The sequence below is a fragment of the Babylonia areolata genome, chromosome 27, assembly GCF_041734735.1.
Source record: "Babylonia areolata isolate BAREFJ2019XMU chromosome 27, ASM4173473v1, whole genome shotgun sequence".
Lineage (NCBI taxonomy): Eukaryota > Metazoa > Mollusca > Gastropoda > Neogastropoda > Buccinidae > Babylonia > Babylonia areolata.
The window spans coordinates 29,743,904-29,759,403 of record NC_134902.1 but is presented as its reverse complement, the minus strand read 5'-3'; positions in this window follow the sequence as shown (position 1 = coordinate 29,759,403).

Below are 15,500 nucleotides of genomic sequence, written 5' to 3'. Positions count from 1 at the left end.
AGCAATGGATGCTGCATTTGGTTTTTCATATACTGACAAATCAGTACGAATCACAACAGCAAAGACCCAGAATGAAACCTGCTTCTTTCAAGTGTTCAAGGCAAGGATGGAGCAGCTAATGAACGATGAAAAAGTAGAACGTACACGTTTTAGTAATGGGGTGGAAGGACAGAAACTTACAATTGATGAAAGCAACATGAACGAAACAACATTCCTTGTAGCTACTGCTGAGATTGACATTATAGCCGAAAGTAAAATGCCACGAGATTTGGTTGAGTTAAGTTTGTCATATATATTCAAGGATGACTGGGTTCTCCTGGTGGATACATGGTTTGTGACACTTAAGGCGTATGACTTCTCATCAGGCCTCTATGGTGATCCTTTCGAGCAATGTGGTTTGTGTCAAGGTGTGGATCAGAACACAGTCCATTTTCCCTATCAAAACCAAGAGCAGAAAAAACATCCTTTAAACGGCCTCGAGCATTTGTTTCTACCATGGTCAAAACGTTTGTTCTACCAGCATCTCAGCTTTCATGGGGATGAATTTGAAGTCAATATGTCTCAGAAAAAAAAGCAAATATCCTTTCCATTCTACCTGGATTCTGAAATGAATCCCGTGTCTTTTAATGCCAGTGATTATGCTGATTGTGTGTGGCTGGAGAGGGATCAAGATCTCGTCATGTGCTTTCAAACGTTTGAAAAGGTATTTCCTCCAAACATAACAGTTGTCAGCCAAAGCACTGGAACATCCAGTCTCCTCAAGATCCTGACTTTGGCGTGTAGCAGCCTGTCTCTGCTGTGTCTGACACTCACCATCATCACATACTTCTTGTTCAGCGAGCTGCGCACTCTGCCTGGTCTGAACAACATGGGCCTCTGTTTATCACTGGCAGCTGCTCAGCTGATCCTGTTGATTCCTCAGCTCCGGAACCCTGGCATCAGGCCACTGTGTATCTCGGCAGGTGTGGCTATCCACTGGCTGTGGCTGATGGCTTGGCTGTGGATGGCTGTTTGCTGTGTGCACATGCTGCGGGTTTTCACCGCCAAGACAAGGCATGCCTTAAACCAACATGAAACAAAGAAAGCCTTCTTTCTTAATGTTCTGTTCACTGTTCTGGTGTCCAGTGGTATCGTCATACTCACGATGGTCTTCACCTCATCTGTGTCAGGTGGTTCCAGTATCGGATATGGAGGTGATCACTGTTTCCTTGAGACCAGTCTGCACCAGTTGTCGATGCTGGCTATTCTGCTTCCTCTGGGTCTGGTGGTCCTCACCAGCCTGATCTGCTTATTCGTGACCATTATCTCCGTGAAACGAACGCGACTTCAGACAGCTCAGGTCAGCAGCAGACGTCGTGATGTTCTGGTGTACGCCAAGCTGGCTACAGTGACGGGAGTGGCCTGGGCGTTGGGTCTGCTGACCCAAGTCACACACAGCGTGTGGATGCTGGTGGTGGCTGAGGTGTGCACTGCCTTGCAGGGTTTGTTGCTCTTCTTGTCCTACGTCTGTAACGTACGTGTCTGGCAGCTCTATAAGGCTCGGTTCGTTTCTCTTGCTCCGCTTTCCTCAACCTCTTCCCCTTCCACATTACCTGGTAATGTGAACAACTGAGGATGACTGGATATATTTCGAGATGGAAAATCCCCAGGAAACCTTCTCGGCTCATGGACGATTTCGTTTACTTCTCTCTATTAAGTAGCAGGCACAGTGAGTGTAATGGTGGCCCCGTGGATGGATAAAGAAACGAGGGTCCTGTATTTGATACCAGCAAGGACTGGGATTATTATTCCCACTCAAATAGACCTTTATTCATGAGACAACAGATTAAAGTACCCTGCATATCTAGGATCTGGCACATAGAAAAGAACCCAAGAAATCTAGACAGTTTCTCATAAAACACATTATCATAGAAAGATAAATAAAGTTCACTCACATATGGATATTTGCATACAAGAGAAAAAATGGGTTGCACTGACTTATGACATCGCTCTCTCAAGGATTTCAAGCAGAGACTGTGACTAAGTGTTGTGAAGTATGGTACAGAAAACACGACGTTCAGAAAATCTAGAATTCATGCTTGACAGCATGTATCATTACGAGTGTGTGTGTGTGTGTGTGTGTGTGTGTGTGTGTGTGAACATTGTGTTCTTCTTTTTCAAAGGTCTTGTTGTCTGGACACACTGTATCCCGTGGAGGGTGGTTTCAAATACGGCACACAAAGTTACTGACATACTTCAGCAGGGCAGTTTTCTTTTGGGTCGAATACATTGTTACTGAACACACTTCAGAGGGGCAGTTTTTTTGTTTTGTTTTTTTGTTTTTTTTTACTCAGTGTTTGTACACTTCTATCATACACCCCCTTAGTGTCGCGCGTGTCATCTGCGATCTGTATCTGCAAGCAGAGCTGGGACCAATAGTTGCTGGAGCTTGACCTGGTGCTCTGCTTAACTTTGCTGCATGCGGCCCAGAGGACCTGCAGGTCTCGTTCACAAGGGCAGACTTTGCATGCAACGAGGCCATTTCTCTTGTCCTCTATGACAGGTGAAATAACTCGCCATGACCTTCAAAAATAAGTCTATCCGCTTGCTGTGTTTCATCTCAAAGGTAGAGATGGCAGCATGGTAGACAGCGTCCCAGAAATGCCCCCCATCTTTCACGTGCGTCAACACTGGGTGGGTCTGGAATAGATTCCTCCAGTGCATGTGATAATTCTTCCACTTACTCCTGGTCATGTGTCTTGCTGGTCAATGTGAATTCTGCCCATTTTATTGTGTGGTGCAGTTTCTTTCAAGTTTCCTTTGCTGTTCACCAAGAGTGGCCAGTGTCACAATGGTTTGATAGCTGTGAGTGAGCTTGACACTGGGTAAGCTGGAGGGCCTTGTAAGAATTAGGTCGAGCTTTGCTAGTGCCTGGATCTAGGGTGTCTCCAGGATACTTTGTGTTGAGGCTTCGTGTTAAAATATGTATTACTGATGCAGATACTATAATGATAAGACTTCCAGCAGGCATTGCCAGGTTTCGTTTATTCTCCCAGTGTCATACTGACCTAAATAGAAAGGCCAAGAGTTGTGATCGGCACCCACTGGCGTTGAAGTCACCAAGGTTGGATGATTGCTCTCTTTCAGGGATTCTCCTGATGCCAGAGCTAAGGTCATCGTATTATTTGTCCTTTGCTTCTTCTGATGAAGTAATCATTGGTGCAAAGGCACTGATTAGGCTGATTAGGCTGACTAAAGAGTGGAACTGGAGAGACAAGATTCGTTGGTTCTCTCAGCAGGTAGGGTGTTAGATCCCAGCAGACTGCTTCTGACTGTGTAACTCACTCCATGCTCCCTGGTCACATCTGGTGGTTTCCCATACCAAAAAAATGAGAAGTCCTTCTCACTTACGGACCCTGATCTTTGGAGCCTTGTCTCTTAGAGAAGAGTGTCGATGATCATCTGCAATCTGCTCAGTTCCATGTTGATGACTGTTGTCTTGTGGGGGTCATTCATTTCCTGCAGATCGTCAGAGAACCCCAACTCATTGTCCTAACGTTTGCTTGTTCCAAGTGCCCAGCATCAGGGTAGAGGTTGTCTTCTTTCTTTTGCTTTTACTTGGTGTGCTGTTGATGACCTGCTTGTCAGTTTTCTCCGTAAACCCCATGCACATAATGAGGTTAACAGACTGTGGTGTGACTTACTGGCTGGAGATCGCCCAGTTCGAGGTGGACAGTAACTGCCCTATGAGGTGTGATGACCTCTCCCACAATTGGAAGCAGCCCCTAGTGTCTTGCTTTATGCCAGTGAAATTGGGGACTTTTAAACCAACAGACTGCTACTACCCGTGTTGTGTCGACACCAGATAGAAAGGATAGATGAAAGACCGTTACCCTTGCAGCAGGTCCTCCCCCCTCTCCAAGTTGGTGAAATAGTCCAACGGACAGGCAGGACTGATACACTTGGTTTTAGCACCAAAGCAGGAGCTGGCAAATCATTGCCTTATACAGTTTTTCTCAGGATTGAGTTCCAAAGACTTCCCCATGGCAGCAGAGATCTGATTCAGTGTTTTCCTTCACTCAGTTGAGCTACCAGCTAACGTGTATGAGACTATCTGTCCTACATACGGCAGGTACTGGGTTACATGGTTGCAAGTAGAGAAGGAGAACCTCTGACCACATCATCAAGGGGATTACAACAGAAGCAAGCACTGGATCTGACCCAAAAGAAAACTGCACCTCTGAATTCTTAGTGATGAAATCCAGGACCAAAGACTACACATGGAGCACTCGGTAGAACATTATTCTGAGCTATATGTAAGGGAGAACAGGGTTGCTGAAGATGCCCCAAATGCCATAGAGTGTTTGCCTGTGTTGGAAGAACTCAACAAAAAACCTAACACTTGTAGAACTCAGCGAGGCCCTAAACTGTTTTGCTTCTGACGAAGCATCTGGGAAAGTTGGGATCACTGAGGTGCATGAAATCCTCTGCCTTGGCTGGAAAGAAGGTGAAGTGTCACAAGACATGGGGGATACCAATACTGTCACACTACAAAAACAAGGGTGAAAGGAGTGGCATGCCTCTCCTCAGTTTCGTTGGGAATCTTTTTCCTCAACCTGCACTGAAGACGCCCAGGTACTTGCAGGAACAATCTATTCAGAATCGTTGTGTGGTTTCCGAACCAGCAGGTCTGATATAGACATGGAAAAGTGCAGGGAACAAAGGCAGCCACTATTTATTGCCTTCATATATCTCATGAGGGCCTTTGGTCTGGTCTGCAGGGATGGCCTTTTCACGATCCTCTCCGAAGTCGGATGCCTACTCAGGCTTTTCAGCATAATGAACTCTTTCCCTGAAGACATCACAGAAACTGTGGTCTTTGAGGACTCAACATCAGATGCCTTCAACATCAGAAGTGGAGTGAAACAAGACTGCGTCCTCACACTCAACCTGTTTTGGGCCTTTTTTTTCTTCTTCTTTTCTTTTTTTATATTCTTATATTTTTCTTTCATTTTTTACTGTCTGCTGCTACAGAAGGCATTTATCCCTGGACAAGATCAGACAGAAAGCTGTTCTACACGAATAGTAAAGTCCAATGTTCAGATGGAATGCTTATAAGATTTTATTTTCACAGACAATGCAGACGTCACTGCTCACTCCGCTGAAGAACTTCAGCAGTTCATAAGCCGCTTCAGCGGGGCTTGCCCAGACTTTAGACTCACCTTCAGTCCGATGGAAACACAAGTCAATGAATAGAGTATGGACTATCCACCCAACATCATACTTCCTTACGATGAGCTGGATGGTGTCCATCACTTATGTACCTGGATTCGACAGTTTCAGACTCTCTTACTCTTGACATCGAGCTAACAAACCCATCGGCATCTAGCTACCACCATATCCTGACTGACATAGAGAGTGTGTATAAACAGGGAGTAGGGAGATCTGAAGGCCTTGAACGTCGACCTGAACACCTGGGAAGCTGTTCGAAGATATGCTTGCCCAGTGTTCCGAGGCGAAGAGACTGACGGGAAAGGCCCCAAACCAGACAGGCAAACCAGCGTCAGACTTCACCTGTGCGCAATGTGGGAGGGACTGTCGCTCCCGAATTGGCCTGTCCAACCACACCCAACGCTGTATCAGTCAGTACCCAGACTGCGATTCCATAGTTTTCCCGGGTCTCACTCTTACTGTTTACATGGTAAGTGTAAAAGTATGTATGTAACGTTTCAATGCCCCCATGGGGACACAAGAAATAACCTCTTTTGCCTTTGCCGAGACTGACAGATCCTGTATTGTGGAACTCACTTTATCCCGAACGAAGTAATCACTGTCAGCAGAATCTAACACCTCAAGAATGTTCATCAGTTCACAGAAGGCTGTGTATGGAAAGCAGAGATCTAAGCCAGCTCCACGTCTCGCAACTGACGGACCTACACTCTGCTAAAAGACAAAGAGAGCATCATGGAACAGTAGGAAAAGCACCTCTTCACACTCCTCAGCAGGCCGCCTACTGTGAACACTGCAGCTGTGGATGGGATTGAACGGAAGCTGTCGATAGACGATCTTGACCTTGCTCCAACGCTAATGAGGTCAAGAAATCAATCAGCCAAACCAGCTCTAGCTGAACTCTTCAAAGCAGCGAGCCAGTAGTCTGTTGACTCAACCACAGCGTCCTCGTCGGTATCTGTGATGAAGAAATGCTGCATGATTTCCGAGATGCTGTTGTTGTCTCCCTGTCCATGAACAAAATGAAGCATGGTAGACGGTAATAACTGCCGCTAAGGAGGTAAAGCCTTGTTGCCCATTCTTACTGTTGGACAGCTGCAAGTTGAAAAATACATCGACCAAAACATGAAAATTTCTTATGTCTTCATTGGCCTCACCATAAACCCCAGACTCTCATGCAGTTGAGACATGTCTTGGTTCAGGAGTGGAATCAGCTGCCTCAACAGTTACTGCAGAATATAGTAACACCCATGCGGAGACTTTGCAATGCCTGGATTGCTGCAAATGGTGACCGCACACGCAACCGAGACTGCAGTACACAATTCTGGCGATTTAGAAGGCACTTGTTTTTCCATGATGCACTTTGCTTTGGCAACGGTGCTGTTGTTAAGATTTTCTATACGTTTGCCTACAACGAGTTTCTTGTTCTTGATTTTAAGTATGTACATACGCAGGTACGTACGTACGTATGTATGTATGTATGTATGTATGTGGGTGTGGGTGTGTACTTGTCACATCGTGCTAAACAATGAATTGTAGACAGGATGCAATACATTCATAATTTTTTTTTTTTTTTTAAGTTACATACAAGTTGAATGCATCTAACAATTTGTGTTCACACATATATGAAAATGTTAATGTTTTATTCAGAACACACACACACACACACACACACACACACACACACACACACACACACACACACACACACACACACTGGACAGAACCTGCAATTGCCACTTTGCCAAAATATACCATTCCCTGGAGGATTGTGATTGGTATGGTGGACAATAGTGGGCGATGTCGTCGTCTGAATTGACAAGATGCTCACAATACTTTAGTCGGGTTAGGAAACTGAAAATGATATGGCAATAGCCAGTCAATGGCAATGGCAAAAAGGTATACTTACTGATGAAACATATAGCCCTTTGAAATATCCACCAAATCTGTTCAGGTCAGCCTGTGTATCAGTTCCTCTTTTGTGTGGAGTTTATTTTTAGAATAAGTTTCACCAAGACGTTGTCAAAGCAGATGCTTATACTCGTACATACATACATACATACATACATACATATATATATATATGTATGTGTGTGTGTGTTGTGTGTGTGTGTGGTAATAGTAATAGTTTTCAATTTCACGTCTATCCACTTTAAGTGATACCAGACGATCTTCCTTGGTTTGTTACGGGTGGTTATGATACGCTCTGAACAGTTGATTTTTCTCTGTCACTGGGGGTGGTCGGGGTGGGGAGAGGGGGTGGGGGGTAGAAGGCGGGGAAGGGTGTGTGGGGGATAATGAGTGTGCGTGCGCGTGTGTGTCTGTGTTTGAACATTACACTTTTTTTTTTAAAGGAACATAAGCAAAATGGTAGAAAAAGCTAACATCAAACAACTACAACAAATTTCCTGCTGGAGGGGATTTAGGAAGGAAAAGAGAGAGGGAGAAGAGAATGTGGAAAAGATAAAATCTAAAATGGAGAGGGTGAGTGTCGGAGAAAGAAAAACATAATATTGGAAGAGTGCGTGTGAGGGGATGGGGAGCAGGGGGAAGGGGAGGGGAGCGGGATTTGGACAGAAAAATAACCAATAATCAAATATTGTATGCAATACTTCTGTAGATTATTATTTGAAAAGAGGACGTGTGGGGACCTACAATAAACAGCCAACTGCACTATTTAACACATAACCTGCTGTCTTTAATAAATAATATTTTAAAATACACTGCTCGTGTTTTGCACCTTTCCTTGCAGCCCTGTCAGCCCATTCATTATAGAAAAGACCAAGATGTGAAGGAACCCAGCAAAAAGTAGTATGTTTTCCTTTCAAACTCAAAAGATGTACAATGTGACTGATTTCTATAATTATCTTCGACCTGTTCTTACAATTTAATGAGTTTAAAGCATGTAATACGGATTTGGAATCTACACAAAATCAGACTTATACGAAGCAAACTGGAAGATCAAGAATTAACTTAGAGCCATAAAAATAGCAATGAGTTCAGCTGTTACCAATGTAGTATGATCAGGTCAGGGGCATAGTCCTTGTTACTGGTACCATGTAACCCAGTACTACCTGCCGCATGTCAAGTCTCCCAACTACGGACCAGGCGCAGGAGGAAACCTATCCTATCGGCTGTGAAGGCGGAAGAGGATGACCAAAGGGCATGGGGTAGCTCTTATTCTTGGCTGGAAGTCCTCCTAGGAGACGGAACTCCGAAGAAAAAGCCTGCACCTGCCGAGGCCGTCCTGCACGTGGGAGTATCTGCACCTGTGGGACTGTGAGCGTCGGTTGGCGAGAGAGTGGAGAAGGGACTGCACAACTCCTCTTCACTAAAAAAAAAAAAAGTCACCTGTGCTGGTCAGGCAACCAGGCTGATGTAGGAACGACGAGCTAGCCCTTCAACACCCAGCTTTCCCAAGCCCTGCGGCGATGGAGAAGTGGTAACGGGGACAGGCAGAGGATGCTACTGGCAGTTCCTAGTCACGACTCTGCACGCAGGCGGCTGTGGGGTGATGGTCGCCCGCCGTAGACTGGGGCAGATGCGGCGCCCGTATCCTCCCACAGTGTCAGAACAGCCCTTTTGAGGGACAGCACTGCTCTCCCCACATGGGGAAAGGAAGATAAAAGGATCCCTAAACAAAGCCTGCCTCGCCTAGTACCTAGTAGGAAACCGCACCTCTTGGACATCCAACACTAGCAATCGAAAACAACAGAAGAAAAGAACCTGACTCTGGGTGCCTGGAATGTTCGCACCCTTTTAGACAGACGACAGACCAGAAAGGCGCACAGCGCTCATTGCTAGAATGCTTGATCGCTACCAGGTGGACATAGCAGCCCTGAGTGAAACCAGGTTTGCCGGTGAAACCCAGCTGGAGGAAGTTGGAGGGGGCTACACCTTCTACTGCATTGGGAAGCCAGATGGCACCCCAAGAACCTCAGGCGTGGGCTTTGCCATACGAACCAAACTTGAACGACAGCTTGACAGCCTTCCACATGGGATAAACGATAGGCTGATGACCCTGCGTCTGAAGCTGTCCGAGGATAGTTTCTCCACAGTCATCAGCTGCTATGGCCCGACGATGACCAACCCTGATGACATCAAAGAAGCTTTCTACGAGGAGCTCAGCCGCACCATTTCAGCGGTAGACAGAAAGGAGAGGCTGATCATCCTTGGGGATTTCAACGCCCGCGTTGGCGCGGACTTCTCCTCGTGGCCGAAAGTCCATGGACAGCACGGCACTGGCAAGTGCAGCTCCAACGGACTGCTTTTGCTCTCGCTCTGCGTGCAGCATGGACTGACGATCACCAACACCCTCTTCCAACAAGTGGACAAGTACAAGAACTCATGGATGCACCCCTGCTCCAAGCAGTGGCACATGCTGGACTATGTGATTGTCCGGCAGAGGGACAGAGGTGGTGTTTCCATTACACGCTGCATGAGAGGAGCAGTCTGTTGGTCAGACCATCGCCAGGTACACAGCAAGATGAACATCAGACTTACACGCAAGCTCCAACCAGCCAGGCAGAAACCCCCTAGGAAACTGAACATCCACCGCCTCCCTATCACCAAGGACGTGCTGCAGCAGCAAATCCAAGCAGCTCTCCAAGAAATTCCTGCATCAACTGATGTAGAAAAGGTATGGAACACCTTTAGAGATGCTGTGTACACAGCAGCAGCTGGCACACTCGGCTTTGTACAGAGGAGCCACAAAGACTAGTTTTACAAGAACGACTCTGGAATCTCCAAGCTCCTGAACACAATGCATATACGGCATCACGATCACATTTCCGATCAAGACTGTCAGGGGAAGAAGAACCAGTTCTTGCAAACCAAGCAACTCGTACAGAAGAGGCTGCATGAGATGAAGAACACCTGGTGGGAGAGAAAGTCCGAAGAGCTTCAGTCCGCTGCTGATGCTCACGACATGAAGACCTTCCATGGTGGTCTCCGAGCTGTGTATGGGCCGAGAGTCACAGGATCAACCCCTGTCCGAGCCTTGGACCAGACCACCCTCCTGACAGACAAGAAAGACATCCTTGCACTTCAACACCCTCCTCAACAGGGACTCGTCTGTATCTGACGAGGTAATTGCAGCCCTCCCACAGCTACCAGTCAATGACTCGCTAGCTGCCCCTCCCACCAAAGCCGAAACCCGGAAGGCCCTGAAGCTGACAACGTCAGGAAAAGCACCAGGAGCGGATGGAATCCAGGCTGACATCTACAAGTATGGAGTCGAGGTGCTGACAGACAAGCTGACCACCCTGTTCCAGTCTATCTGGGAGAGAGGGTTTTAAGGATGCTTCAATTGTCCACATTTACAAACGGAAGGGAGACAAAACATCCTGCGATAACCACCGTGGAATCTTTCTCCTCTGCATCGCTGACATGATCTTCGCCCGCATCATACTGAACAGACTGGTTGACCATGTCTTCAACACAGTCATCCCTGAAGCACAGTGTGGCTTCCGCTGAGGCAGGGGAACATGTGACATGGTGTCTGCCGTACGCCAGATGCAAGAGAAGTGCCGTGAGCAGAACAAGGAGCTCCATATGGTCTTTGTAGACCTGACTAAGGCCTTCGAGACGGTGAACCGCCGTGGTCTGTGGAAGATCCACCTAAAGTTCGGCTGCCCAGAGAGCCTAATCCAGCTGATTGCGTCATTCCACGATGGCATGCAGGCGAGAGTTCAGGAAAATACTGACATGTCGGATCCGTTCCCTGTAGTAAATGAAGTGAAGCAGGGCTGCGTCCTGACCCCCACACTGTTCTCCATTCTCTTCATTGCCATGCTGATTGACACCTTCCAAGACTGTGACCGGGGCATCTACATTCAGTTTCGCACAGATGGCAAACTTGTCAACTTGCGGCAATTCCACGCCGCGCCAGGTCCAGGGTGTTTGAGGCACTGTTGAGAGAGTTCCTCTTCACTGATGACTGCACACTTGCTGCACACACCCATGAGGACATGCAGTTCATTATGGACAGGTTCTCAACCTCCTGCAGGCGCTTTGGACTCACCATCAGCCTCAGCAAGACCGAATCCATGTACCAACCAGCTAGCTCACAGAACGCCAGTTCCTCCCTCCACTCCCCATCCCCACCCCCACCCCAACCCCACCTGCAGTCAAGATCGATGATACAGAGATCAAGTCAGTCAACAAGTTTTGCTAACTGGGCAGCACCCTAAGCAGTAACGGAGCCCTTGATGCAGAAGTGACGCTGCGTATCGCCAAGGCCAGCTCCGCCTTTGGCAGACTCAACAACAGGCTGTGGAACAACAAAGGCATCAGGCTCGGCTCCAAAATCAAAACCCACAGAGCTGTTGTGCTGACCACCTTGTTGTACTGCTGTGAAACATGGACGACGTATCGCCGTCACATTCAACAACTTGAGCAGTTTCACCAGAGATGCCTACGAAAGATCCTCGGCATAAAGTGGCAAGACAGGGTCTCCAACCTCCAGGTCCTAGAGAGGAGTGGCCTTCCCAGCATCGAAAGCCTGCTGATCCAGTGCCAGCTACGCTGGACAGGACACGTTGTCCGCATGACAGACAGCAGGATCCCGAAGATGCTTTTGTATGGCCAGCTGAAGGAAGGTCCACCGCGAACTTGGAAGACCCTGCAAGTGCTTCAAGGACACCTTGAAGACAAAACTCAAAGCCTGTGACATAGACATCGCTTCCTGGGAAACTGATGCCTTTGACCGCTCTCGCTGGAGGATGCTGTGCTCTAGTGGCATAAAGACGTTTGAAAACAAGAGAACGCTGGCCATTGAGGAAAAGCCTGAGCGAAGGAAGCAGGCTCAACTTCTGGAGGAGTTTTCCCTTGCAACACCTGTGGGAAGTGCTGCGCATCCAGAATCGGCCTCTTCTCCCATATGAGGACACACACCGACATATAAGCCTGCCTACCTACTCATCCGTCGGTCCGACGGGAGACTCCATCATGATCTCCCAATTTTCAGTTCTGGAATGACGAAAGCTGAACCTGCATGGCTGTTGTCTAGGAGTGCGCCGTCTGGTAAGTAAGTGTGTGTGTGTGTGTGTGTGTGTGTGTGTTTGAATTGTATCATTTTAACATGTCTTACTGTACTGTGCTCATTTTAATGGTTTAGTGTCATGTGCATGATGGAAAAGTGCAATATAGATATAATTTATCATCATCATCATCATCATCATCATTGTCACTATTGTCATTATCATAATGATGTCGTTGCAAAATTCACGAAAATCCGAATTTACACATTAGGCAATGTTTATACCGATTTCACAAAATAGGCAAAATCAATGCGTATGCGAATGAACCATCATTGTTGCCGATCCTGCGTAATCGTCGACATTGCAAGTTTCACAAACTCGATTGCCGATTTCGGGGAATTAGCTGTCGTTTCCGTGAAACAGGCAAGTTTTGAAAGCTCTCAGTCATTTCATTAACTCACTCAGTACGGCCAGTCCTCTCTTCTCCTCTACACAGACCCCTCGGATGTCCAGTGGATGTCTGAATGACCCAACCTTTAGCTTCCGTCGTCAAAATTGTGGTATTCTTTGTCAACATTCACCTCTTCAGTATAAGAGCCTTCTGCTTGCAATATTTTGATGATGGTAATTGGGGTGAAACGCTGTTAGCGTCGTCTCTTTCGCCGTTCGTATAGAGAGAGTTAAATCGGCAAGAAACATAGCCTATTCGGCGCGACAGATGTACCAAATCCACCCGCACACAGAGTACTGCTTCTGCAGTTGTGAGGCGACAGGATCCCAGAAAGATCTAAAAGAATTATAATCAGTCTCACTTTTACCGCGGCTTTTGCTTAACTTGGTTGAAATGTTCTATGTCTCTGCAAACAATAAACATTCGTTCGTTCATTCGTTCTCATCAAGCTGTCGTGGTAATGATGGAGGGACCAGTTACGACGAGATGATTAAAACGTGATAGAGAATCAATGTTGTATGAACACAATGAATCGAGCTTGGTGGTTGAAAATTAACGTTCATTGGTGCTGGATCTGTCAGCCAAACTTGAGAAGAGGATCTAAGCATTTGAAATGAAATGCTACCGAAAGCTGCTCCGCATCTCATGGGTCGAACACAAGACCAACGACTATGTCCGGAGCAAAACGAAGCCTTCGCCGGACATCAAGAACCCTTCCTGGCCACCATCAAAAGGAGGAAGCTGTCCTGGTTTGGCCACGTGACCCGCCACAACACCCTGTGCAAGACCATCCTGCAGGGCACCATCGAGGGCGGAAGAAAGAGGGGAAGACCAAGGAGAAGCTGGACAGATGACGTCAAGACCTGGACTGATCTGAAGATGCCAGAGCTGGTGTCAGAGGCCGAGAGCAGACCAGGCTGGAGGAGAGTGACGTCCGCTGCATCCCTTGTGTCCCCCCCCCCCCCCCCCCCCCCCCCCCCCCCCCCCCCCCCCCCCCCTAACGACCCGGTGGGTCACGGGACAAAAGGAAAAAAGGTGCTGGATTTCCGTCTGCCCCCCTCGTCCCACCACTTCCTGACAACCAGCAGTCAAACTGACTTATCAACGAAACAGGTCCAGAGCAGTTAACTTGCTAAGAAATATGCTTTTTCTGTATGCTTATTTCGAGACCAATTGGGGCGAGTTCGAGCCATCGGTCTTGAAAAGGCATACAAGAGGATAGCGCAATGCCCTTATGTCTGTGACAGTTCTTTACACTGAAGTGGTTTGGACATGAACATTGGGTCGGTTGGTTCCAGGAATACAACTGATCAGTGAACTGGTGGACATGTGTCGTGGTGAGCTAGTTGTGCTGTTGTTCATTCACTCAGCCTTGCACCCAAAGCTTTTCACCAGTCTCAAACATTGCACCAATACCACTGCACGAGCTCCATGCCAGCTATAACGCCAACGACTGCACGACTACCAACAGCAAGCCATGGAACAAATCTCTCTCTCTCTTTGCGCGCGCGCGTGCGCGTGTATATATATATATATATATATATATATATATATATATATATATATCCCTCTCTCTGTCTCTCTCTGTAGATATATAGATATAATATATATATATATATATATATATATATATATGCGCACGTGTGTGTGTGTATCAGTCATCCCATTTGTGTAATTCAGACATTTTTTTCACATTATCAATCTTCCTTTTATGCTCATGAGTGTTCAGAAAACATAAATGTAATGTTAAGAATTCACCAATGGCGATGTGGGGTGAGAATGGTAGAACCGAGTAGAACAACGACGTATTAGATTTCCACTCTCTGTCTCTGTCTTTCTCTGTTTCCCACTCTCTCTTTCACACACACGCACACGCACACGCACGCACGCACACACACACACACACACACACACACACACTCACACACACACACACACACACACACACACACACACACACACACACACACACACACACACACACACTCACACACACACACACACACACACACACACACACAAGTGCGCACGCGCTACATGATTTAGACAGCGTATGCGTTCATTTCAGCACACATGTACACTCATGCAGAGTGGGTGAGGAGACGGATGTGGACAAGGAGTTGGGGTATTGAATGAGAGAATGAATCAGTGAATTAATCACTTAATGTAATGTTGTGCTAATGTAATGAAATAATCATACAATGTTTGTTGTTTTTCATCCAGCCCTCGAAATGGAGAGTGGAAGAAAAGGAAGAAAAAGGTAAAGGAAAAACAAAGTAATCAAATGAATTAGCAAACAAAATCACAAACAAAAAATCCCAAATTATATCAAGGTGTCATATTTGTTACAAATTATGGAAAGGACATGAACAATTGTGCTCACAGATGTAAACATACTGTTTAGAATAGTATACGCACATGGAGAAAATGCTGAGAGAGAGAGACCGACCGACAGGCAGGCAGACACACAGACAGACAGACAGACAGACAGACTGACTGACGGGGAAGGGGGAGAGAGATGTCAAGGTAAACAGTACCATCATACAACATTTCTTATTTTTATACAGAGTTAGCAATTGTTATTTTCATCAGATGCCTTTAAAAAAAATTTTAAGACACTAGACTTGTCTGAACATTAAAACTTGATAAGATGTTGTTCCAAAGACATTCACCAGAGAGAGAGAGAGAGAGAAAGGGAGAGAATGAATGAATGAATGAATGAATGTTTATTTTCCAACGGTGAAGATATTAGCACTTTGGCCGACTTACACATCTGCCGTTGTTCTAAGAGACACACAAACATGTACGAATATAAATGTAGTTAATACTTAATACATGTATAATGTACGAGTATAACACAG